General features: G+C 34.5%; 1 non-coding gene across 1 annotated transcript; it reads left to right on the top strand.

The window, feature by feature from the left end:
• The first annotated feature begins 11,380 nt into the window (after positions 1–11,380).
• LOC139845958 (small nucleolar RNA R71) lies at positions 11,381–11,487 on the top strand. The gene has a single exon (XR_011758708.1). It is a non-coding gene; the product is annotated as a small nucleolar RNA R71 (small nucleolar RNA).
• Positions 11,488–27,984: the final 16,497 nt, after the last annotated feature.

Raw genomic sequence — 27,984 nt, 5'->3', positions numbered from 1 at the left:
TTGCCCTTGTCCACGCCTGCATCTAAAAAGATAAACAACGAGAGGGGTAAGCTAATGCTTAGTGAGTGCAACAATTATACGTTTACATATACAGCCTACTTAGTTGCAATCACTTACGCATTTACCGCATACATGCTAGCATTATAAGTAATCATACCATCACAAGTATAACACTAAACCTTCCACCATACGAGCTAGCATAACAATAGCATATAGTTTAAACAATATAATATGCTACAATCCACACACACAACCACGGTTAACCAAACGAACGAGGGAACGGTGTTTAAAGACCGTCGGAGTTCATAACAACCATTAGTGCACTTAACACTTCGTACACTAACCCCACGGGTGGCATCTTAACACGTCGATACTTCACCCCGGGTGGTGCCTTAACACTTCGACACTTCACCCCGAGTGGTGTCTTAGAACATCGACACTTCACTCGTTACATCTCTCGGAGTGGCATCTTAACACATCGATACTTCACTCCCAAGTGGTGTCTTAACACATCGACACTTCACTCGCCACGTGAGGAGTGGTGTCTTAATACGTCGACACTTCACAACTCAACTACACAAATAAATACATCATATATGCACACATATAATTATTCCACTCACCTTAACACTTCGGTGATGATTATGCACTTCCGAAACTTCAAGGCAACGTACCTAATACATAAGTACACATTTAATTACACAACTAGTGGAACTTACCACACTACATAACACTTGAGCATTTAATGACCCATTTGCATTAAATAGCTCACCTACCTCAAACCGCCCATAAATGGCCAAGACTCATATTAAATCACTAAAGCTAGTGATTTAAGTCTACTAACATTAATTAATCGCAACTTAGGGTAATTCATACCCATTTCACCCAAACTAGGTCAACATTACCCCTTTTGACCCATTTTAACACTCTTTCAACATTAAACAAGTGTTTTAAAGCTTAACAACACCATTAATACCTACAAATCTTAAATCATAAGGACAAACCCTAGGTTATAGCTATTTAAGATTTCCTTTCACCCACATAACCCAAGTTCACCCATTTTAACCTCAAATGGGTCATACAAGTCTCTAGTAACCAAAACCCTAGCCATTAACCAATTAAAACTCAAAACTTAGAGTTAGAACTTACCGAGACTATCAACGGGTAGCTAGAGACAAGAGGAACAACTTTAATTCTTGCTCCAAAGATCAACCCTCAATCCTTCACTCTCAAATCTCACCTTCAATTCAATTGGGTTTTAAGTTTTGGGAGAGAAAATAGAAAGAAAAGGGAAAAGAAATTAAATGAAATGGGTGTGTGGCTGGGATTTAATGCTCCCATCAGATTTATACGCCAAATTACCAATTTTCCCCTTAAAGTCATTTAATTTGAGCTAAAACCGGAGTCTGTCCTGCAGTATTGCCGCGGCGCGGCTCAACTCGTCGCGGCGCGACATACAACGGGAAAATCAACCCTCCTTAACTCACTTTCTGATCCTGGTTTGCTTGCTATGCCGTGGCGCAGACCCATTTGTCGCGGCGCGGACTAAGGCTGCATCTGAACAGTTCGACCATCTTAAACAAGTTTCGACTTAATTCAATTTTGTACATTCCAAACCCGCTTCCTATTCTCACCTAACCTTCAACTATAGTCTCGCAAGACTTAACGCTATCAAAACCCACATATAGTCTTGCTTATGCACACCTTATCAAGTATACAGTTATATATATCTATACACATATTCATACATTTACGCATAAGCTAACGAGTTATAAACGTACAAACGATTAAGTATGTACCTTTCGATACGTACGGGAAAAACGGGATGTTACAACTCTCTCCCACTTGAATCGGAGCGCTTCCTCGCGATCCAAGCCGCATGACAAGCCGGAAGATAGACCAAGACAAAATCTTCGGATTCCCATGTAAACTCGGAACCCTTTCGATGTCGCCATTGCACCTTGAAAGTTCTAATTTCCTTGTTTCGCAACATCTTAACCTTCTCATCAAGGATTGCAACCGGTTCTTTCGCATACTCTAGCTTGTTATTCAATGTAATCTCATCTAAAGGCGCCCAAGTTGAGTCATCCGCAAGACACTTACGAAGATGGGAAACATGAAACGTTGATAGTTAAAGCTAAGGGGTATAAAATACTATTAAATTTTACCAGGAAATACTATTAAATACGATACAATTTTACACAAGATATTTATTTATTTATTGAATGGATATACTTAAACCTTGCTACAACACATATAGGCAGTGTACCTAATCATACAGTAGTGTAGTTTTTAGTAAGTCCGGTTCGTTCCACAGGGAAAATCTTTAAACAAAGCTTAACGCTATATTAGTTTACTTTTATAAAAATACAAATATATATATAAGTAATATTATTATTATAAAGGGGGATTTTTACCGTTTAATGACCGATTTGTCGATTTTAATTCTTTAGTCGCAGTTAAAACCAAATGTAAAATATTAAATAAAAGACTTAATTTAAAGCGTAAAGTAAATAACGATAATGAAATTGCGAATAATAAAAAATGCGATAAAATAAACTTGCAATAATTAAAAAGTGCAATTAAATACAATAACAATAAAAGTGCGATAATTAGAAGTGCAATTAAATATAAAATAAAGGAAATTAAATATGAAATAAAAGAATTATGCTTATTTAAACTTCCGTAATCATGATGTTTGACAGTGTTGATTTTAGTTTTATGCCCATGGGTTAATTGTTCTTTGTCCTGGATTATTTAATATGTCCATACGGATTTGTCCATAACAGTCCATCAGTCATAAATATAAAGAGCGAAAGACTTCGTCAAATTATTCTTATTCCCGAAGTCAAATATTCCAACTAATTGGGGATTCGAATTGTAACAAGGTTTTAATACTTTGTTTAATGAATACACCAGGTTATCGACTGCGTGTAAACCAAGGTTTTACTACTTTGTTAACAATTACACCAATTACCCTTGAATGTAATTCACCCCTGTTTCAACAAGTCTATTAACTATTAATCCAGTTCCGTGTCCGGTAAAATGAATAATTATTGGTATTTATAGATATCCCGCCCACCGTACCCAGTCAAGCGTATGTGGTTATATATAAATACGTCAAATTATAAGTTTGTATATTAAATTAACAATGTATTGTTTAGTTAATATAAAACCCATTAATAGCCCATAGTCTAATTTCCACAAGTGTCGTTCTTTTATCCAAACCCCAATTATGGTACAAAGCCCAATTACCCAATTTTAATGTTTTTAGCCCAACATCATGATTACTTCAGATTAAATAAGCATAATAATAACTTAGCTACGAGACATTAAATTAAAAAGGTTGAACATAACTTACAATGATTAAAAATAGCGTAGTGTTACACGGACAGAATTTTGACTTACACCCTTACAACATTCGCTAACATACCCTTATTATTAGGATTTAAAATTAAAATTAAAATTAAAATATAAATTATATATATATATATATATATTTACGTATATATTGAGAGAGAGATATATTGGATGGATTTTGCGATCAAACTGCGTTTGCTTTTATAGGGAATTGAGTCCAGGGGAACTCTGCGACTCGCGGCATTTTTTGCCTTCAAACTCCGCGAGTCGCGGAGTTTGAAATTCCAGCTCAACAGCTTTGGCTTCTTTCTTGCCGACGATTTTAAATATTAATATAATATATATATAATTTTTAAGAATTATTTATATATTATATTATATTCATGTGCATAGTTGACTTGTAATTTTTAGTCCGTTGCGTCGAGCGTTGAGAGTTGACTCTGGTCCCGGTTCCGGATTTTCGAACGTCCTTGCGTACAATTTTATATCTTGTACTTTGCGTTTTGAATCTTGTACTCTTGTAATTTCGAGACGTTTCTTATCAATAATTGGAACCTCTTTGATTGTATTTTGTATTTTTGAGCTTTTTGGTCGTTTGCGTCTTCAATTCGTCGAATCTGTCTTTTGTCTTCACCTTTTATTATTTAAACGAATATCACTTGTAAATAGAATAATTGCAACTAAAAGCTTGTCTTTCTTGAGGAATAATACTATGAAATATATGTTCGTTTTTAGCATTATCAAATATTCCCACACTTGAGCGTTGCTTGTCCTCAAGCAATATAGTCTTGAAATACTAGAATCACTTCTTTATTCTTCACACTTTGTACATCAGTGATTTCTATACGGCGGTATAAACAATGGTAGTAACGATATGGTTTACAGTCCCACATGACTATAAAAATTTAGATCCATTAAGGAAACTGGATCTTTATGAAAACATTTGATCTTTTGAAAATTAAATCTAGTTTTTACCCTAGATAAGTTTTCCGGAATAACCCTTTACCGGTGTTTGCAAATTATTTTTGTGGGTTTGGTGGGTTTCAGATTTGAAAATTTTAGCTCAAAACTTGCGGTTTTGTGTCACCCACTTGCTAACCTTATATTAGGAAAGCAACACGTCCAGTATACTTGCTCCGTATATTACCTTTTGGTAAACTACCGTCTCGTTGTAAAGGAAAGCGTTGAACAAGCAACTGTTAAGGCAATGTCCCCTGACATGCTTTTAATTATGGTCTATAACGTGTCAGACGCAATTACTATCCTTGGTAGGAGCAATAGTAAAGCTCACCCTTTTAATTTGTCGGTCTGGCACAAGGTCCTGTCTTTGACCATGCTATGCAACGACCGTTCTTACGGTTGACACCCGATTTGGTTCAGGTGACCTGATGAATTCCAGGTGAATTACTAGGATTTTACGTTCAATGGTAATGAACGCATTGAAAATGGGTTTTCAGAAGACAAATCGGTTTGTAATTTTGATCAAAATATTTTCTCGTTCAAGCTCGAGTTTAGATATCATTGAATTCCATGAGTTTGTAATTCTCAATCTTTAAGGTCAATCCCTAGGATTGAGTAATATCTGGCTTAAAAGCTGATTTTTGATCTTTTAAGGAGATTATCCTTTCTGGGGATCTGATTCATTAGTCTTATCCAGCTAATTTGCATGGTGCCCCCCCATTGTACGAGATAAATCCTTCTCATGGTTAGGATAAATCTGACCACTTGGCGACCCTGTTTAATGCTGAGGTCCGTGAATTTCCTGCTGATTTTAGTGATGACTTTTCTAGGTTTTTCGTCAACCTACAGCTGGTCTGGACGACAACTTCATGACCTAAATCAAGAAGTGCGTTTCTTTTTTGGAAGACTTTACTTCCTTTTAATGATGGAATTGATTCATCGTGTAGATCCATCTCTTCTTTTTGATGCTGATTTTGATTTTCCTTTAACAAATTGTAACTTATTATCTTCGCATCTGGATTCGTTTCTTACTCCATCCAATCTTTCTCTGATTACTGATACTATTTCACTTGGAAGTGTGTCATTATTACATTTAGTGATCAAAGCGTGTAGCATTAGACCATGGTTTAGTTCACAGGAAGTCTTCATTTCGTAAAAACCTAAAAAAAATAAAAATTCAGAATGGGGAGAGAAGACTAGTTCTTTAGGGTCTGCTAGGGAAAGACCATTCGAGTTCCATTTTCGAGAACTACACGAAAACAGAAAATTTAACTCTAACAGAAATACATAAACCCCCTATACTTGGTTGAAATTGTGATTAACATTATTTTCAATTGAATCATCAACAACTTGTATATCTTTGACTTTTACTTCAATCCATTTGTTGATTTCCTCCGTAACTTTCACAAATTCAACTAACATTGCCTTTTCTTTTGACGATAAATTGGATATTAATCGGTTATATAACTTAAAGTTTCCTTTAATCTTAGCATCGTGAATCCGTTTATAAAGTTTCTTCATTGAACTGTTAAAAATGGGTTCATCTAATTTCGTATCATCAACGGCATTCTTTGTGATTGGATCATCATTAAGTATTTCTTCATCTTCCCCACACTTATGCGTTTTTATTGGTCTAACAGTTTTGGTTGGTGGAGATCTAAACTTTCGGTTCACAAAGGTGATCGATGTATCACCATCCCTAAGTGTCATTCTACCTTCTCTTACATCAATGAATGCCTCGGTGGTTGCTAAAAATGGGCGACCTAGAATTAGAGGAATATCAAGGTTTTCCTCCATATTAATCACTATGAAGTTTGCAACAAAGGTCAAACTTCCCACGTTAACAAGTAAATTATTTGCTATTCCAACCGGGTGTTTAATGGTTTGGTCAAATGATTGAACACCTATTTTGGTTGGTTTTAATTTACCCATGCCTAATCTTTTGTATAAGGAAAGAGGCATATTATTTGCACTTGCTCCTAAATCTGCGAGTCCATTATATACAGCACCATCATTAAGTAAGCAAGAAATGATAAATTCACCCGGGTCTCCTGCTTTAGTAAGTCGAGTTGGTTTGTAAACCTTTTTCGGGTGTTCTTTCCTTGGTTCTTTCACTTCTATTTGAATTTCTTGTTCACATTTTTCTTCGTTTCTTGGAATGGGAGGTTTGTATAAGAATTCTTCTTCATCACTCAAATTTGAATCCTCCTTATATTCTAATTTTGATTTTTCATATGTTGTTGATAACATATTTATGTTTTCATTTTGAAGGTTTTCTTTGGTGGTGAAATTATGATTAACTTCATTGTCAACTTCCATCGGACCATGTATGTAATGTTTAATTCTGTGACCATTAACTTTAAATTCAATCCCATTTGAATTTATTAATTTTATCGTTCCGTATGGGAAAACTCTTTTGACTATGAATGGTCCAGACCATCTTGATTTCAATTTTCCAGGAAATAGCTTGAATCGTGAATTGAAAAGAAGAACTCTGTCTCCTTCTTTAAATTCTTTTGAACTTCTGATTCTTTTATCATGCCATTTCTTCGTTCTTTCTTTATAGATTAACGAATTTTCGTATGCTTCATGTCTTAATTCTTCTAATTCGTTTAGTTGACTTAATCGTAGACGTCCGGCTTCATGTAAATCAAGATTACATGTCTTCAAAGCCCAAAATGCTTTGTGTTAAATTTCTACTGGAAGATGACATGCTTTTTCGTAGATGAGTTTAAAAGGTGTGGTTCCAATTGGAGTTTTGTAGGCTGTTCTAAAAGCCCAGAGTGCATCCTCCAATTTAATGGACCATTCCTTCTGATTTGATCCTACGGTTTTCTCTAGAATACGTTTTAAAGCTCGGTTGGTATTTTCAACTTGTCCACTTGTTTGCGGATGATATGCGGTGGAGATTTTATGAGTTACTCCATATCTTTTAAGAACTTTCTCAAGTTGATTATTACAGAAATGAGTACCCCGATCACTTATTAAAGCTTTCGGTGTTCCAAACCTTGCAAAAAGACGTTTTAAAAAGTTGACTACAACTCGTGCATCGTTAGTTGGGATAGCTTATGCTTCCGCCCATTTAGATACATAATCAATGGCAACGAGAATATAGAGATTATTATGAGATTTTGGAAATGGATCCATAAAGTCAATACCCCAAATGTCAAATACTTCACATACTTGTATGACATTTTGTGGCATTTCATCACGTTGACTTATTTTTCCGGCCCTTTGACAAGCATCACAGGATTTGCAAAGAAGGTGTGCGTCTTTGTAAATTGTAGGCCAATAGAATCCAGCATCATAAACTTTTCTTGCTGTTAGTTGAGGCCCATAATGCCCTCCTGTTGGTCCGGTGTGACAATGGTTTAAAATTTTACTAGCTTCATCTCCGAATACACATCGGCGTATTATTCCATCGGGACAACTTTTAAACAGATGTGGATCTTCCCAAAAATAGTGTTTTATATCACTAAAGAATTTCTTTCGTTTTTGGTACGATAATCCTTTCTTAAGGAATCCACAAACTAAGTAGTTTGCATAGTCTGCAAACCATGGAATTTCATTATAATCTATCTTCAATAGATATTCATCAGAAAAGTTGTCTTGTATGGCCGATTCATTTAGAACTTCTAATTCGGGATTTTCAAGACGAGAAAGATGATCAGCGGCGAGATTTTCTGCTCCTCTTTTATCTCGGATTTCAATATTGAACTCTTGTAAGAGTAAGATCCAGCGGATTAATCTTGGTTTAGCATCTTGTTTCGAAAATAGGTATCTAAGAGCAGAATGGTCGGTATAGACCACCGTTTTAGCTAGAACGAGATATGATCGAAATTTGTCAAAAGCAAAGACAATAGCAAGGAGTTCTTTTTCAGTAGTTGTGTAATTCGTTTGTGCTCCTTGTAACGTCTTACTAGCATAATATATAGGTTGAAATCGTTTTTCAATCCTTTGTCCTAAAACGGCTCCCATTGCAAAATCACTTGCATCGCACATTAATTCAAACGGTAGATTCCAATTTGGTGTTATCATGATCGGCGCATTAGTGAGTTTCTCTTTAAGAATATTAATAGATTTGATACATTCATCTGAAAAGATGAATAGAGCATCCTTTTCTAGGAGTTTATTCATAGGAGTGGCAATTTTAGAAAAATCTTTTATGAAACGTCGGTAAAAACCGGCATGCCCTTGAAAACTCCTAACTCCTCTAACATTGGTGGGATGTGGAAGTTTAGCAATTACATCTACTTTAGCTCTATCCACTTCAATTCCTTCTTTTGAAATTTTATGTCAAAGAACGATGCCTTCTTTAACCATGAAATGGCATTTCTCCCAATTAAGTACTAGATTTGATTGTTCGCATCTAATAAGCATTCGTTCCAGATTAACTAGACATGATTCAAATGTATCACCGAAGACTGAAAAGTCATCCATGAAAACTTCCATGCATTCTTCTATCATGTCGTGAAAAATCGCCATCATGCACCTTTGAAAGGTTGCAGGGGCGTTGCAAAGTCCAAATGGCATGCGTTTGTAAGTAAAAGTACCATAAGGGCACGTGAATGTGGTTTTCTCTTGGTCCTCGGGTGCTATTGGAATTTGAAAATATCCGGAAAATCCATCAAGAAAGCAATAGTAACTATTTCCGGCTAATCTTTCCAACATTTGATCAATGAAAGGTAAGGGAAAGTGATCTTTTCTGGTGACGTCATTTAATTTTCTATAATCAATACACACACGCCATCCTGTTACAGTCCTAGTAGGAATAAGCTCATTTTTCTCATTTGTAATGACAGTCATGCCACCCTTCTTAGGCACGCATTGAACTGGGCTTACCCATGGACTATCAGAAATTGGTTAAATTAGACCTGCGTCTAGCAGTTTAATAATTTCTTTTTTAACTACATCTTGCATATTAGGATTTAGTCTTCGTTGGCGTTGCACATACGTTTTATGACCTTCTTCCATAAGGATTTTATGTATGCAATACGAAGGACTTATTCCTTTAATATCATGAATCTTCCATGCAATGGCTGGTTTATGAGCTTTCAACACAGAAATGAGTTGCGATTTCTCATTTTCAGTAAGAGAAGACGATATTATTACAGGTAATTCAGATTCACCATGTAAATAAGCGTATTCCAAATGGTTTGGAAGTGGCTTTAGCTCTAATTTCGGAGGTTCTTCTATCGATGATTTATATCGATATCTGTCTTCTTCTTTTAGCATTTGAATTTCTTCTGTTGTTGGTTCATATCCATTAGCTATAAGTGTAGCTAACATTTCAGCTTCATCAATTTGTTCTGTTCCTTCTCCTAAAGAACATTCTCCTGTTCCTTGTAATTCTGGAAATTCTTCTAATAATTCTGCATGTGAATCTATAGTTTGAATATAATAACATGTATCATCTGCTGATTATGGTTGTTGCATTGCTCTATCAACTGAAAAGGTAACACTCTCGTCCTCTATACTTAGGGTCAGTTTCTTACCGAACACGTCTATCATTGCTTTAGCCGTGTTTAAGAATGGTCTTCCTAATATGAGAGGAACTTGAGAATCTTCTTCCATGTCCAGAACAACAAAATCTACTGGAAATACTAAAGTACCAACTTTAACTAGCATATTCTCCATTATCCCTCTAGGATATTTTATTGATCTATCGGCTAGTTGTATGCTTATTCTTGTTGGTTTCAATTCTCCAAGGTCTAGTTTAGCGTATAGTGAATACGGCATTAAATTTATACTAGCACCTAAGTCTGCCAATGCTTCTATTGAACTAAGACTACCCAGAAAATATGGAATTGTGAAACTTCCTGGATCAGATAATTTTTCTGGTATCTTATTCAACAGCACTGCTGAACAATTAGCATTCATAGTAACAGCCGAGAGTTCTTCCATTTTCTTTCTATTTGAGATCAGATCTTTCAAGAATTTAGCGTATCTAGGCATTCCTGAAATCACATCAATGAAAGGAAGATTTACATTTATCTGTTTAAACATATCCAAGAATTTGGATTGCTCGGCTTCAAGTTTCTCTTTCTTCATTTTACTCGGGTAAGGAAGTGGTGGTTGGTATGGTTTAACATAAGGTTTAGCCTTAACTGTGTTATCTTCATTAACCTTTTCAACTACCGGTTCTTTTTCCTTATCTTGATCAGGTTGTGGTTCTTGTGGAGTAGGAATAGCTTCATCAGAAATTACAGGTATTTCAGGTGGTTTAAGTGTTGTACCACTTCTTGTGGTAATGGCTTTAACTGTTTCATTCCGGGGGTTTGCATTTGTATCACTAGGTAGACTTCCCGGTTTTCTTTCACCTATTAATCTTTATAGGTTACTTCCTTCTTGTTCCAGATTTTGAATAGAAGCTTGTTGATTTCTAAATGATTGAGCATTTTGTTCATTGGTTTGTTTTTGAGATGTGAAAAACTGCGTTTGAGTTTCAACTAGCTTCGTCATCATATCTTCTAAATTCGGCTTTTTATCATCGGTTTGTGGTGGTTTGTTTTGAAAATTAGGTTTTTGCTGATTGTAAGTATTGTTGGATACTTGTTGATTGCTAGGACCTTGTTGGTTGTTGTATGGAATATTTCGGTTATAGTTCTGGTTTTGATTGTAAATCGGTCTTGGCGGTTGATAATTATTCTGATAATTATTTCCAGGCCTTTGGTTTATGTATGAAATATTCTCTCTTTGTTCCATTGTTAATTCAATACTGAGACAATCTTTTGTCAAATGTGGTCCTCCACACTGCTCACAACTAATTCGTATTGAGTGAATATCCTTAGTCATCTTTTCCATTCGTCTCTCCACAGCATCTATCTTTGCGAAAATGGAATCTAAGTCATGGCTAGAATCGGCTCTAGCTGCTTTAGATGATCTAACGATATCTTTTTCTTGGTGCCACTCATGTGAGTGGGAAGCGGTGTTATCAATAATTTTATAAGCATTAGTTTCTATTTTCTTCATAATAGAACCACCAGCTGCTATATCTATGTCTTTCCTTGTAGTGATGTCGCATCCTTGGTAGAATATTTGTACTATTTGACAGGTTTCTAAACCATGTTGCGGACATCCTCTTAATAACTTTCCAAATCTTGTCCACGCCTCATATAGAGTTTCATTTGGCTTCTGTGTGAACGTAGCAATTTCTCCTTGAAGTCTTACGGCTTTAGATGCCGGAAAGAATTGTTTAAGAAATTTTTCAACTAAAACGTCCCATGTATCAATCGCCCCTTCAGGTAACGATTCCAACCAATCTTTGGCTTCTCCCTTTAAAGTCCAGGGAAATAACATGAGATATATCTGTTCATCCTCAACTTCTCGGATTTTAAATAGTGTGCAGATCCTATTAAAGGTACGAAGATGTTCATTTGGATCTTCCTTCGGTGCACCACTAAATTGGCATTGATTAGTCACCATGTGTAGAATTTGTCCTTTGATTTCATAATCTGGCGCATTAATGTCTGGATGAGTAATTGCGTGACCTTGGCCAGTGCGTTTAGCTTTCATTCGGTCTTCCATACTTAAAGGTTCCAGATTCTCCATAATTGAATTTGTTGAATCGGAATCACTAGAGGATTCTGATTTAATGGTTCGTTCCTCAACAATCTCTGTTTGAATGATTGGTGGTTCCGGAGGAAAGTTTAGTGGTTCAGGATCTATGAATCGTCCCTGAATATTCTCCGGATTCTCAATTGTGAGGTCGGGTTCAAAAAATGGATTATCGGAAATTTGAATTGGAGTACTTGGTCGACTGGATGAAGATTCTAAAGAAAAATCAACGGCGGTAATATTTGCTAAATGTCTTGATCTAGTTACAGGTGGTGAACGTCTTGCTCGATGCATTCACTGAATATCCTATTAGTTTTTAAAAAGGAAAGAAAAATTATATAAGTTATCCAATTAATAGACTTTTTTGATTTTGCCCACGTTTCGAATAGCCAAAAGATGCAGCAGAGGGGCAAGATTCGTTTGGTCTCAATATAATTAAGGACTGTTTGGCTCCAATAACCCGGTCCACGTACAAATCCAACTATTACTACGAACCAGAAAATTTTGATGTCTATCAATTTAACCACTTAAAATAAATTTTCGTAATTTTAAGAAATTTAGATAAGAAGTAGAATAAAAATCCATGTCCTAAAACTAGAATAGCGAGAAATAAGAAAGAAAAAGAGTGCGTCGAAAAAAATCGAAAAATAAAAATAAGAAAGAAAAAGAGTGACTTATAGAACTTAAAAACACTAGACTAACCCAACCTTATTACTATCACTAACTTAAAATTATAATCGCAAATTGAGATTACTAATTGGAATGATAATTGATACATAGGTAAAAGGTGTCTAAAAATATTAAAGCTTACAAGAAAAATTATATCCCAAATGGCAATAACTTAAAAAGAAACTAAAACTTAAAAAGGCGTCGCAAATTTCTAAAGCACCTATATCTTAGTCCAAAGAAAAAGTACTTAAGGGATTTTACGGCTGAAATGTCCCGTTCTTATTGATTAAAAACGTTCCATATTAATTGATTTCGTTGCGAGGTTTTGACCTCTATATGAGACATTTTTCAAAGACTGCATTCATTTTTAAAACAAACCATAACCTTTATTTCATAAATAAAGGTTTAAAAAGCTTTACGTAGATTATCAAATAATGATAATCTAAAATATCCTGTTTACACACGACCATTACATAATGGTTTACAATACAAATATGTTACATCGAAATCAGTTTCTTGAATGCAGTTTTTACACAATATCATACAAACATGGACTCCAAAATCTTGTCCTTATTTTAGTATGCAACAGCGGAAGCTCTTAATATTCACCTGAGAATAAACATGCTTTAAACGTCAACAAAAATGTTGGTGAGTTATAGGTTTAACCTATATATATCAAATCGTAACAATAGACCACAAGATTTCATATTTCAATACACATCCCATACATAGAGATAAAAATCATTCATATGGTGAACACCTGGTAACCGACAATAACAAGATGCATATATAAGAATATCCCCATCATTCCGGGACACCCTTCGGATATGATATAAATTTCGAAGTACTAAAGCATCCGGTACTTTGGATGGGGTTTGTTAGGCCCAATAGATCTATCTTTAGGATTCGCGTCAATTAGGGTGTCTGTTCCCTAATTCTTAGATTACCAGACTTAATAAAAAGGGGCATATTCGATTTCGATAATTCAACCATAGAATGTAGTTTCACGTACTTGTGTCTATTTTGTAAATCATTTATAAAACCTGCATGTATTCTCATCCCAAAAATATTAGATTTTAAAAGTGGGACTATAACTCACTTTCACAGATTTTTACTTCGTCGGGAAGTAAGACTTGGCCACTGTTGATTCACGAACCTATAACAATATATACATATATATTAAAGTATGTTCAAAATATATTTACAACACTTTTAATATATTTTGATGTTTTAAGTTTATTAAGTCAGCTGTCCTCGTTAGTAACCTATAACTAGTTGTCCACAGTTATATGTACAGAAATAAATCGATAAATATTATCTTGAATCAATCCACGACCCAGTGTATACGTATCTCAGTATTGATCACAACTCAAACTATATATATTTTGGAATCAACCTCAACCCTGTATAGTTAACTCCAACATTCACATATAGAGTGTCTATGGTTGTTCCGAAATATATATAGATGTGTCGACATGATAGGTTGAAACATTGTATACGTGTCTATGGTATCTCAAGATTACATAATATACAATACAAGTTGATTAAGTTATGGTTAGAATAGATTTGTTACCAATTTTCACGTAGCTAAAATGAGAAAAATTATCCAATCTTGTTTTACCCATAACTTCTTCATTTTAAATCCGTTTTGAGTGAATCAAATTGCTATGATTTCATATTGAACTCTATTTTATGAATCTAAACAGAAAAAGTATAGGTTTATAGTCGGAAAAATAAGTTACAAGTCATTTTTGTAAAGGTAGTCATTTCAGTCGAAAGAACGACGTCTAGATGACCATTTTAGAAAACATACTTCCACTTTGAGTTTAACCATAATTTTTGGATATAGTTTCATGTTCATAATAAAAATCATTTTCTCAGAATAACAACTTTTAAATCAAAGTTTATCATAGTTTTTAATTAACTAACCCAAAACAGCCCGCGGTGTTACTACGACGGCGTAAATCCGGTTTTACGGTGTTTTTTCGTGTTTCCAGGTTTTAAATCATTAAGTTAGCATATCATATAGATATAGAACATGTGTTTAGTTGATTTTAAAAGTCAAGTTAGAAGGATTAACTTTTGTTTGCGAACAAGTTTAGAATTAACTAAACTATGTTCTAGTGATTACAAGTTTAAACCTTCGAATAAGATAGCTTTATATGTATGAATCGAATGATGTTATGAACATCATTACTACCTTAATTTCCTTGGATAAACCTACTGGAAAAGAGAAAAATGGATCTAGCTTCAATGGATCCTTGGATGGCTCGAAGTTCTTGAAGCAGAATCATGACACGAAAACAAGTTCAAGTAAGATCATCACTTGAAATAAGATTGTTATAGTTATAGAAATTGAACCAAAGTTTGAATATGATTATTACCTTGTATTAGAATGATAACCTACTGTAAGAAACAAAGATTTCTTGAGGTTGGATGATCACCTTACAAGATTGGAAGTGAGCTAGCAAACTTGAAAGTATTCATGATTTTATGAAACTAGAACTTTTGGAATTTATGAAGAACACTTAGAACTTGAAGATAGAACTTGAGAGAGATCAATTAGATGAAGAAAATTGAAGAATGAAAGTGTTTGTAGGTGTTTTTGGTCGTTGGTGTATGGATTAGATATAAAGGATATGTAATTTTGTTTTCATGTAAATAAGTCATGAATGATTACTCATATTTTTGTAATTTTATGAGATATTTCATGCTAGTTGCCAAATGATGGTTCCCACATGTGTTAGGTGACTCACATGGGCTGCTAAGAGCTGATCATTGGAGTGTATATACCAATAGTACATACATCTAAAAGCTGTGTATTGTACGAGTACGAATACGGGTGCATACGAGTAGAATTGTTGATGAAACTGAACGAGGATGTAATTGTAAGAATTTTTGTTAAGTATAAGTATTTTGATAAGTGTATTGAAGTCTTTCAAAAGTGTATAAATACATATTAAAACACTACATGTATATACATTTTAACTGAGTCGTTAAGTCATCGTTAGTCGTTACATGTAAGTGTTGTTTTGAAACCTTTAGGTTAACGATCTTGTTAAATGTTGTTAACCCAATGTTTATAATATCAAATGAGATTTTAAATTATTATATTATCATGATATTATCATGTATGAATATCTCTTAATATGATATATATACATTAAATGTCTTTACAACGATAATCGTTACATATATGTCTCGTTTAAAAATCATTAAGTTAGTAGTCTTGTTTTTACATATGTAGTTCATTGTTAATATACTTTATGATATGTTTTCTTATCATAGTATCATGTTAACTATATATATATATATCCATATATATGTCATCATATAGTTTTTACAAGTTTTAACGTTCGTGAATCACCGATCAACTTGGGTGGTCAATTGTCTATATGAAACATATTTCAATTAATCAAGTCTTAACAAGTTTAATTGCTTAACATGTTGGAAACATTTAATCATGTAAATATCAATCTCAATTAATATATATAAACATGGAAAAGTTCGGGTCACTACAGTACCTACCCGTTAAATAAATTTCGTCCCGAAATTTTAAGCTGTTGAAGGTGTTGACGAATCTTCTGGAAATAGATGCGGGTATTTCTTCTTCATCTGATCTTCACGCTCCCAGGTGAACTCGGGTCCTCTACGAGCATTCCATCGAACCTTAACAATTGGTATCTTGTTTTGCTTAAGTCTTTTAACCTCACGATCCATTATTTCGACGGGTTCTTCGATGAATTGAAGTTTTTCGTTGATTTGGATTTCATCTAACGGAATAGTGAGATCTTCTTTAGCAAAACATTTCTTTAAATTCGAGACGTGGAAAGTGTTATGTACAGCCGCGAGTTGTTGAGGTAACTCTAGTCGGTAAGCTACTGGTCCGACACGATCAATAATCTTGAATGGTCCAATATACCTTGGATTTAATTTCCCTCGTTTACCAAATCGAACAACGCCTTTCCAAGGTGCAACTTTAAGCATGACCATCTCTCCAATTTCAAATTCTATATCTTTTCTTTTAATGTCAGCGTAGCTCTTTTGTCGACTTTGGGCGGTTTTCAACCGTTGTTGAATTTGGATGATCTTCTCGGTAGTTTCTTGTATAATCTCCGGATCCGTAATCTGTCTATCCCCCACTTCACTCCAACAAATCGGAGACCTGCACTTTCTACCATAAAGTGCTTCAAACGGCGCCATCTCAATGCTTGAATGGTAGCTGTTGTTGTAGGAAAATTCTGCTAACGGTAGATGTCGATCCCAACTGTTTCCGAAATCAATAACACATGCTCGTAGCATGTCTTCAAGCGTTTGTATCGTCCTTTCGCTCTGCCCATCAGTTTGTAGATGATAGGCAGTACTCATGTCTAGACGAGTTCCTAATGCTTGCTGTAATGTCTGCCAGAATCTTGAAATAAATCTGCCATCCCTATCAGAGATAATAGAGATTGGTATTCCATGTCTGGAGACGACTTCCTTCAAATACAGTCGTGCTAACTTCTCCATCTTGTCATCTTCTCTTATTGGTAGGAAGTGTGCTGATTTGGTGAGACGATCAACTATTACCCAAATAGTATCAAAACCACTTGCAGTCCTTGGCAATTTAGTGATGAAATCCATGGTAATGTTTTCCCATTTCCATTCCAGGATTTCGGGTTATTGAAGTAGACCTGATGGTTTCTGATGCTCAGTTTTGACCTTAGAACACGTCAAACATTCTCCTACGTATTTAGCAACATCGGCTTTCATACCCGGCCACCAAAAATGTTTCTTGAGATCCTTGTACATCTTCCCCGTTCCAGGATGTATTGAGTATCTGGTTTTATGAGCTTCTCTAAGTACCATTTCTCTCATATCTCCAAATTTTGGTACCCAAATCCTTTCAGCCCTATACCGGGTTCCGTCTTCCCGAATATTAAGATGCTTCTCCGATCCTTTGGGTATTTCATCCTTTAAATTTCCCTCTTTTAAAACTCCTTGTTGCGCCTCCTTTATTTGAGTAGTAATGTTATTATGAATCATTATATTCATAGATTTTACTCGAATGGGTTCTCTGTCCTTCCTGCTCAAGGCATCGGCTACCACATTTGCCTTCCCCGGGTGGTAACGAATCTCAAAGTCGTAATCATTCAATAATTCAATCCACCTACGCTGCCTCATATTCAGTTGTTTCTGATTAAATATGTGTTGAAGACTTTTGTGGTCGGTATATATAATACTTTTGACCCCATATAAGTAGTGCCTCCAAGTCTTTAATGCAAAAACAACCGCGCCTAATTCCAAATCATGCGTCGTATAATTTTGTTCGTGAATCTTCAATTGTCTAGACGCATAAGCAATCACCTTCGTTCGTTGCATTAATACACAACCGAGACCTTGCTTTGATGCATCACAATAAATCACAAAATCATCATTCCCTTCAGGCAATGACAATATAGGTGCCGTAGTTAGCTTTTTCTTCAATAACTGAAACGCTTTCTCTTGTTCATCATTCCATTCAAATTTCTTCCCTTTATGCGTTAATGCAGTCAAGGGTTTTGCTATTCTGGAAAAGTCTTGGATGAACCTTCTGTAGTAACCAGCTAGTCCTAAAAACTGGCGTATGTGTTTCGGAGTTTTCGGGGTTTCCCACTTTTCAACAGTTTCTATCTTTGCCGGATCCACCTTAATACCTTCTTTGTTCACTATGTGACCGAGGAATTGAACTTCTTCCAACCAAAATGCACACTTTGAAAACTTAGCGTACAATTCTTCCTTCCTCAATACTTCTTACACCTTTCTCAAATGTTCACCGTGTTCTTGGTCATTCTTTGAGTAAATAAGTATGTCATCAATGAAAACAATGACAAACTTGTCAAGGTATGGTCCACACACTCGGTTCATAAGGTCCATGAACACAGCTGGTGCATTAGTTAAACCAAACGGCATGACCATAAACTCGTAATGACCGTAACGTGTTCTGAAAGCAGTCTTTGGAATATCATCTTCTTTCACCCGCATTTGATGATACCCGGAACGTAAGTCAATCTTTGAATAAACAGACGAGCCTTGTAGTTGATCAAATAAGTCGTCGATTCTCGGTAGTGGGTAGCGGTTCTTGATGGTAAGTTTGTTCAACTCTCGGTAGTCGATACACAACCTGAATGTACCATCTTTCTTCTTGACAAACAAAACAGGAGCTCCCCACGGTGATGTGCTTGGTCGAATGAAACCACGCTCTAAAAGTTCTTGTAATTGGCTTTGCAGTTCTTTCATCTCGCTGGGTGCGAGTCTGTAAGGAGCACGAGCTATTGGTGCAGCTCCTGGTACAAGATCTATTTGAAATTCAACGGATCGATGTGGGGGTAATCCCGGTAATTCTTTCGGAAATACATCGGGAAATTCTTTTGCAATGGGAACATCATTGATGCTCTTTTCTTCAGTTTGTACTTTCTCGACGTGTGCTAGAACAGCATAGCAACCTTTTCTTATCAGTTTTTGTGCCTTCAAATTACTAATAAGATGTAGCTTCGTGTTGCCCTTTTCTCCGTACACCATTAAGGGTTTTCCTTTTTCTCGTATAATGCGAATTGCATTTTTGTAACAAACGATCTCCGCTTTCACTTCTTTCAACCAGTCCATATCGATTATCACATCAAAACTCCCTAACTCTACTGGTATCAAATCAATCTTAAATGTTTCGCTAACCAGTTTAATTTCTCGATTCCGACATATATTATCTGCTGAAATTAATTTACCATTTGCTAATTCGAGTAAAAATTTACTATCCAAAGGCGTCAATGGACAACTTAATTTAGCACAAAAATCTCTACTCATATAGCTTCTATCCGCACCCGAATCAAATAAAACGTAAGCAGATTTATTGTCAATAAGAAACGTACCCGTAACAAGCTCCGGGTCTTCCTGTGCCTCTACCGCATTAATATTGAAAACTCTTCCACGGCCTTGTCCATTCGTGTTCTCCTGGTTCGGGCAATTTCTAATAATGTGGCCTGGTTTTTCACATTTATAACAAAATACATTGGCATAACTTGCTCCGACACTACTTGCTCCGCCATTACTCGTTCCGACACCATTTGTTCCTTTCGTTCTATTAACCCCTGGTCCGTAGACCTCACACTTCGCCGCGCTATGACCATTTCTTTTACACTTGTTGCAAAATTTGGTGCAGAACCCCGAGTGATTCTTTTCACACCTTTGGCATAGCTGCTTCTGATTGTTGTTGTTGTTGCGGTTATTATTGTTGTTGGGATGATTGTTGTAGTTGCTGTTGTTGTTGTTGTTGTTGTTGTTGGGCCGTTTGTTGTAGTTGCGATTGATGTTGCGATTGTTGGGATAATTGTTGCGATTATTGTTGTAATTGCTGTTGTTGTTGTATTGGTGATTCTTATCACCGTTTTCCTCCCACTTTCTTTTGACTTGCTTCACATTGGCCTCTTCAGCAGTCTGTTCTTTAATTCTTTCTTCAATCTGGTTCACTAGTTTGTGAGCCATTCTACATGCCTGTTGTATGGAGGCGGGCTCGTGTGAACTTATATCTTCTTGGATTCTTTCCGGTAATCCTTTCACAAACGCGTCGATCTTCTCTTCCTCATCTTCGAATGCTCCCGGACACAATAGGCACAATTCTGTGAATCGTCTTTCGTACGTGGTAATATCAAATCCTTGGGTTCGTAACCCTCTAAGTTCTGTCTTGAGCTTATTGACCTCGGTTCTGGGACGGTACTTCTCGTTCATCAAGTGCTTGAATGCTGACCACGGTAGTGCGTACGCATCATCTTGTCCCACTTGCTCTAGATAGGTATTCCACCATGTTAACGCAGAACCTGTGAAGGTATGCGTAGCGTACTTCACTTTGTCCTCTTCAGTACACTTACTTATGGCAAACACCGATTCAACCTTCTCGGTCCACCGTTTCAATCCGATCGGTCCTTCGGTTCCATCAAATTCCAAAGGTTTGCAGGCAGTGAATTCTTTGTAGGTGCATCCTACACGATTTCCTGTACTGCTAGATCCAAGGTTATTGTTGGTATGTAGCGCAGCCTGTACTGCGGCTATGTTTGAAGCTAGAAAAGTACGGAATTCCTCTTCATTCATATTCAGGGTGTGTCGAGTAGTCGCTGCCATTTCCTTCAAAATAGTTAAATGGAACAAGTTAATCATACAGAATATTAAGAGTAGTTAATAGTATTTCGTAGCATAATATGAACTCATTTATAAAAGCTTTTTCTTCATATTAGCGTTTTATAAGTTTAAATTCGGGTAGTACCTACCCGTTAAGTTCATACTTAGTAGCTAATATACAATTCAACTACTACAATTCTATATGAAAAACTGATTATAATAATATTTCGCGTTCAAACTTTTATACAATATTTTACAAACTTACAATACCGCTTATTTTACATAAAGCATGAAATATAGCACACAATAACTTTGATACAAGATAGTTGTGAAGACAATTCTAGCTAGTACACAAGTCGTTCAGCAAAGGCAATAAAGACACGTAATTCATACGTCCAGAAACAAGTCATGCATTCTGGTTTTACTAGGACTACTTCCCATCCTTGGTCTTGTGCAACATAACCGTTATGGCCGTTGATAAGACAGCGTGTTGTAACGTCATCAAAGGGACGAGGGTTACGTAATGTCCAACAGTCCCGTAATAATCTAAAAACCTCATTTCTTACCCCAATTACCGACTCCGTCACTTGTGGAAACGTTTTGTTTAATAGTTGTAGCCCGATGTTCTTGTTCTCACTTTGGTGAGAAGCGAACATTACTAATCCGTAAGCATAACATGCTTCTTTATGTTGCATGTTAGCCGCTTTTTCTAAATCACGAAGTCCAATATTCGGATATATTGAGTCAAAATAATTTCTTAACCCGTTGCGTAAAATAGCATTTGGGTTCCCCGCAATATATGCGTCAAAGTAAACACATCGTAACTTATGGGTTTCCCAATGTGATATCCCCCATCTTTCAAACGAAAGTCTCTTATAAACCAAGACATTCTTGGAACGTTCTTCGAATGTCTTACAAACTGATCTCGCCTTAAATAGTTGTGCCGAAGAATTCTGGCCGACTCTAGACAAGATTTCATCAATCATGTCTCCGGGTAGGTCTCTTAAAATATTGGGTTGTCTATCCATTTTGTGTTTTTAAACTGTAAAATAGACAAGAGTTAGATTCATAAAAAAATACTTATTAATACAAGCAATTTTTACATATATCATAAAGCATAAGAACACTATATTACATATATTACACCACACGAATACAACTATCTTATTCCGACTCGCTCGTTTCTTCTTCTTCAGTTTTGGTTCGTTTTGCCAAGTTTCTAGGGATATATGATGTTCCCCTAATACGAGCCGTCGTTGTCCACATTGGTTTAGAAAAACCTGGTGGTTTAGAGGTTCCCGGGTCATTGTTACAACTTAAGGACTTCGGGGGTTGACGATACATATAAAGTTCATCGGGGTTGGAATTAGATTTCTCTATTTTTATGCCCTTTCCCTTATTATTTTCTTTTGCCTTTTTAAATTCAGTTTGGGTAATTTCTATAACATCATCGGAATTCTCGTCGGAATCCGATTCATCGGAGAATTGGTAATCCTCCCAATATTTTGCTTCCTTGGCGGAAACACCATTGACCATAATTAACTTTGGTCGGTTGGTTGAGGATTTTCTTTTACTTAACCGTTTTATTATTTCCCCCACCGGTTCTATTTCTTCATCCGGTTCCGATTCTTCTTCCGGTTTCGATTCTTCTTCCGGTTCCGACTCTTCTTCCGGTTCCTCTTCGGGAACTTGTGAATCAGTCCACAAATCATTCCAATTTACATTTGACTCTTCATTATTATTAGGTGAGTCAATGGGACTTGTTCTAGAGGTAGACATCTATCACATAATATCAAACACGTTAAGAGATTAATATATCACATAATATTCATATGTTAAAAATATATAGTTTCCAACAAAAATGTTAAGCAATCATTTTTAAAGAAAACACGGTCGAAGTCCAGACTCACTAATGCATCCTAACAAACTCGATAAGACACACTAATGCAAATTTTCTGGTTCTCTAAGACCAACGCTCTGATACCAACTGAAATGTCCCGTTCTTATTGATTAAAAACGTTCCATATTAATTGATTTCGTTGCGAGGTTTTGACCTCTATATGAGACGTTTTTCAAAGACTGCATTCATTTTTAAAACAAACCATAACCTTTATTTCATAAATAAAGGTTTAAAAAGCTTTACGTAGATTATCAAATAATGATAATCTAAAATATCCTGTTTACACACGACCATTACATAATGGTTTACAATACAAATATGTTACATCGAAAACAGTTTCTTGAATGCAGTTTTTACACAATATCATACAAACATGGACTCCAAATCTTGTCCTTATTTTAGTATGCAACAGCGGAAGCTCTTAATATTCACCTGAGAATAAACATGCTTTAAACGTCAACAAAAATGTTGGTGAGTTATAGGTTTAACCTATATATATCAAATCGTAACAATAGACCACAAGATTTCATATTTCAATACACATCCCATACATAGAGATAAAAATCATTCATATGGTGAACACCTGGTAACCGACAATAACAAGATGCATATATAAGAATATCCCCATCATTCTGGGACACCCTTCGGATATGATATAAATTTCGAAGTACTAAAGCATCCGGTACTTTGGATGGGGTTTGTTAGGCCCAATAGATCTATCTTTAGGATTCGCGTCAATTAGGGTGTCTGTTCCCTAATTCTTAGATTACCAGACTTAATAAAAAGGGGCATATTCGATTTCGATAATTCAACCATAGAATGTAGTTTCACGTACTTGTGTCTATTTTGTAAATCATTTATAAAACCTGCATGTATTCTCATCCCAAAAATATTAGATTTTAAAAGTGGGACTATAACTCACTTTCACAGATTTTTACTTCGTCGGGAAGTAAGACTTGGCCACTGTTGATTCACGAACCTATAACAATATATACATATATATTAAAGTATGTTCAAAATATATTTACAACACTTTTAATATATTTTGATGTTTTAAGTTTATTAAGTCAGCTGTCCTCGTTAGTAACTTATAACTAGTTGTCCACAGTTAGATGTACAGAAATAAATCGATAAATATTATCTTGAATCAATCCATGACCCAGTGTATACGTATCTCAGTATTGATCACAACTCAAACTATATATATTTTGGAATCAACCTCAACCCTGTATAGCTAACTCCAACATTCACATATAGAGTGTCTATGGTTGTTCCGAAATATATATAGATGTGTCGACATGATAGGTCGAAACATTGTATACGTGTCTATGGTATCTCAAGATTACATAATATACAATACAAGTTGATTAAGTTATGGTTAGAATAGATTTGTTACCAATTTTCACGTAGCTAAAATGAGAAAAATTATCCAATCTTGTTTTACCCATAACTTCTTCATTTTAAATCCGTTTTGAGTGAATCAAATTGCTATGATTTCATATTGAACTCTATTTTATGAATCTAAACAGAAAAAGTATAGGTTTATAGTTGGAAAAATAAGTTACAAGTCATTTTTGTAAAGGTAGTCATTTCAGTCGAAAGAACGACGTCTAGATGACCATTTTAGAAAACATACTTCCACTTTGAGTTTAACCATAATTTTTGGATATAGTTTCATGTTCATAATAAAAATCATTTTCTCAGAATAACAACTTTTAAATCAAAGTTTATCATAGTTTTTAATTAACTAACCCAAAACAGCCCGCGGTGTTACTACGACGGCGTAAATCCGGTTTTACGGTGTTTTTTCGTGTTTCCAGGTTTTAAATCATTAAGTTAGCATATCATATAGATATAGAACATGTGTTTAGTTGATTTTAAAAGTCAAGTTAGAAGGATTAACTTTTGTTTGCGAACAAGTTTAGAATTAACTAAACTATGTTCTAGTGATTACAAGTTTAAACCTTCGAATAAGATAGCTTTATATGTATGAATCGAATGATGTTATGAACATCATTACTACCTTAATTTCCTTGGATAAACCTACTGGAAAAGAGAAAAATGGATCTAGCTTCAATGGATCCTTGGATGGCTCGAAGTTCTTGAAGCAGAATCATGACACGAAAACAAGTTCAAGTAAGATCATCACTTGAAATAAGATTGTTATAGTTATAGAAATTGAACCAAAGTTTGAATATGATTATTACCTTGTATTAGAATTATAACCTACTGTAAGAAACAAAGATTTCTTGAGGTTGGATGATCACCTTACAAGATTGGAAGTGAGCTAGCAAACTTGAAAGTATTCTTGATTTTATGAAACTAGAACTTTTGGAATTTATGAAGAACTCTTAGAACTTGAAGATAGAACTTGAGAGAGATCAATTAGATGAAGAAAATTGAAGAATGAAAGTGTTTGTAGGTGTTTTTGGTCGTTGGTGTATGGATTAGATATAAAGGATATGTAATTTTGTTTTCATGTAAATAAGTCATGAATGATTACTCATATTTTTGTAATTTTATGAGATATTTCATGCTAGTTGCCAAATGATGGTTCCCACATGTGTTAGGTGACTCACATGGGCTGCTAAGAGCTGATCATTGGAGTGTATATACCAATAGTACATACATCTAAAAGCTGTGTATTGTACGAGTACGAATACGGGTGCATACGAGTAGAATTGTTGATGAAACTGAACGAGGATGTAATTGTAAGCATTTTTGTTAAGTAGAAGTATTTTGATAAGTGTATTGAAGTCTTTAAAAAGTGTATAAATACATATTAAAACACTACATGTATATACATTTTAACTGAGTCGTTAAGTCATCGTTAGTCGTTACATGTAAGTGTTGTTTTGAAACCTTTAGGTTAACGATCTTGTTAAATGTTGTTAACCCAATGTTTATAATATCAAATGAGATTTTAAATTATTATATTATCATGATATTATCATGTATGAATATCTCTTAATATGATATATATACATTAAATGTCTTTACAACGATAATCGTTACATATATGTCTCGTTTAAAAATCATTAAGTTAGTAGTCTTGTTTTTACATATGTAGTTCATTGTTAATATACTTTATGATATGTTTTCTTATCATAGTATCATGTTAACTATATATATATATCCATATATATGTCATCATATAGTTTTTACAAGTTTTAACGTTCGTGAATCACCGATCAACTTGGGTGGTCAATTGTCTATATGAAACATATTTCAATTAATCAAGTCTTAACAAGTTTGATTGCTTAACATGTTGGAAACATTTAATCATGTAAATATCAATCTCAATTAATATATATAAACATGGAAAAGTTCGGGTCACTACAACGGCAAGGCCTAAAAATCTAGAAGTTCGGGTCCAAGCAGCAAACTCCGCGACTCGCGGGGTTTCAAAATTCAACTCAGGCACAGTTTTTAAATTCGACGTTTTTTTTTATATTTTCTGTTTAAATATTTAAATAAATATTTATAAAAACTAAATAAAAACTTATGTTTTAAAAACTAAAATAAAAATAGAAATACTTTATAATTTTAAAAATATCTTAAAAATAGATTTATATATATATTAATTTTTTTTTCAGTTTTTAATTTTATGTTCTAAATAAACATAAAATATTTAAATAAAACTTATATTTTTATAAAATAAAAATAAAGAAACTTTATAAAACTTAAATATTTAATAAACTCTTAAAAATATTTAAATTTTTGTTTTCTTTTTATATGTTTTCGAATATTTAAAACGTATTTTTACAAAAACGTATTTTTATAAAAGTAAACTAAAAATAAAAATATTTTTTTTTAAAAAAAAATTTAGCGTTACGCTTCCGGCTTTTAAGCTAGATTGTTCCCCGGCAGCGGCACCAAAAATACTTGATAGTTAAAGCTAAGGGGTATAAAATACTATTAAATTTTACAAGGAAATACTATTAAATACAATACAATTTTACACAAGATATTTATTTATTTATTGAATGGATATACTTAAACCTTGCTACAACACTTATAGGCAGTGTACCTAATCGTACAGTAGTGTAGTTTTTAGTAAGTCCGGTTCGTTCCACAGGGAAAATCTTTAAACAAAGCTTAATGCTATATTAGTTTACTTTTATAAAAATACAAATATATATATAAGTAATATTATTATTATAAAGGGGGATTTTTACCGTTTAATGACCGGTTTGTCGATTTTAATTCTTTAGTCGCAGTTAAAACCAAATGTAAAATATTAAATAAAAGACTTAATTTAAAGCGTAAAGTAAATAACGATAATGAAATTGCGAATAATAAAAATGCGATAAAATAAACTTGCGATAATTAAAAAGTGCAATTAAATACAATAACAATAAAAGTGCGATAATTAGAAGTGCAATTAAATATAAAATAAAGGAAATTAAATATGAAATAAAAGAATTATGCTTATTTAAACTTCCGTAATCATGATGTTTGACGTGTTGATTTTAGTTTTATGCCCATGGGTTAATTGTTCTTTGTCCTGGATTATTTAATATGTCCATACGGATTTATCCATAATAGTCCATCAGTCATAAATATAAAGAGCGAAACCCTTCGTCAAATTATTCTTATTCCCGAAGTCAAATATTCCAACTAATTGGGGATTCGAATTGTAACAAGGTTTTAATACTTTGTTTAATGAATACACCAGGTTATCGACTGCGTGTAAACCAAGGTTTTACTACTTTGTTAACAATTACACCAATTACCCTTGAATGTAATTCACCCCTGTTTCAACAAGTCTATTAACTATTAATCCAGTTCTGTGTCCGGTAAAATGAATAATTATTGGTATTTATAGATATCCCGCCCACCGTACCCAGTCAAGCGTATGTGGTTATATATAAATACGTCAAATTATAAGTTTGTATATTAAATTAACAAGGTATTGTTTAGTTAATATAAAACCCATTAATAGCCCATAGTCTAATTTCCACAAGTGTCGTTCTTTTATCCAAACCCCAATTATGGTACAAAGCCCAATTACCCAATTTTAATATTTTTAGCCCAACATCATGATTACTTCGGATTAAATAAGCATAATAATAACTTAGCTACGAGACATTAAATTAAAAAGGTTGAACATAACTTTCAATGATTAAAAAAAGCGTAGCGTTACACGGACAGAATTTCGACTTACACCCTTACAACATTCGCTAACATACCCTTATTATTAGGATTTAAAATTAAAATTAAAATTAAAATATAAATTATATATATATATTTACGTATATATTGAGAGAGAGATATATTGGATGGATTTTGCGATCAAACTGCGTTTGCTTTTATAGGGAATTGAGTCCAGGGGAACTCCGCGACTCGCGGCATTTTTTGCCTTCAAACTCCGCGAGTCGCGGAGTTTGAAATTCCAGCTCAACAGCTTT

Source organism: Rutidosis leptorrhynchoides, chromosome 4, assembly GCF_046630445.1.
Source record: "Rutidosis leptorrhynchoides isolate AG116_Rl617_1_P2 chromosome 4, CSIRO_AGI_Rlap_v1, whole genome shotgun sequence".
Classification (NCBI taxonomy): domain Eukaryota; kingdom Viridiplantae; phylum Streptophyta; class Magnoliopsida; order Asterales; family Asteraceae; genus Rutidosis; species Rutidosis leptorrhynchoides.
This window is presented reverse-complemented; position numbering and strand designations above follow the sequence as displayed.